The 752-nt window shown below is 46.7% G+C and overlaps 1 non-coding gene across 1 annotated transcript; it reads left to right on the top strand.

Moving 5' to 3' along the window:
* The first annotated feature begins 333 nt into the window (after positions 1-333).
* TRNAA-AGC (transfer RNA alanine (anticodon AGC)) lies at positions 334-406 on the top strand. Its single transcript has one exon. It is a non-coding gene; the product is annotated as a tRNA-Ala (tRNA).
* Positions 407-752: the final 346 nt, after the last annotated feature.

Here is a 752-nt window from a genome sequence, read left to right on the forward strand (position 1 = left end):
AGAGAGAGAGAGAGAGAGAGAGAGAGAGAGAGAGAGAGAGAGAGAGAGAGAGAGAGAGAGAGAGAGAGAGAGAGAGAGAGAGAGAGAGAGAGAGAGAGAGAGAGAGAGAGAGAGAGAGAGAGAGAGAGAGAGAGAGAGAAACAGATAGACAGAGAGAGGGGGGGGGGGGCTCAGGTAGACACGACCGCTGCAGGTTATCTTACCAATGCAGTTATCAATCTAACATCTACACCTGAGAAAACAATTACTAACTCTAAGCATACTTACACAACTATAAAAATAATACGATCACACCTAAGTTAACAATTACTAACAGCAAGTTTAGACCAGCACGGGGGTGTAGCTCAAATGGTAGAGCGCTCGCTTAGCATGTGAGAGGTACGGGGATCGATACCCCGCATCTCCAGTACTCTTTTGTTATGAGAGAAATATGTAATTAGAAGTATGATAATATGTTTATATATAACTTTTATACATAAATATAGATAGTGGGCTTCATCACAGAGCAGCGGATCAATTGGTACTTGATAAAGGAACCATTAACAAAAGTGTACTGGAGATGCGGGGTATCGATCCCCGTACCTCTCACATGCTAAGCGAGCGCTCTACCATTTGAGCTACAACCCCGTGCTGGTTCTTACTACCACAGGTGTGGCTGGAAGGGTCCACAGGTGTGGCAGGAAGGGACCACAGGTGTGGCAGGAAGGGTCCACAGGTGTGGCAGGAAGGGTCCACAGGTGTGGCAGGAAGGG

Source organism: Procambarus clarkii, chromosome 24, assembly GCF_040958095.1.
Source record: "Procambarus clarkii isolate CNS0578487 chromosome 24, FALCON_Pclarkii_2.0, whole genome shotgun sequence".
In the NCBI taxonomy this organism is placed as follows: Eukaryota; Metazoa; Arthropoda; class Malacostraca; order Decapoda; family Cambaridae; genus Procambarus; species Procambarus clarkii.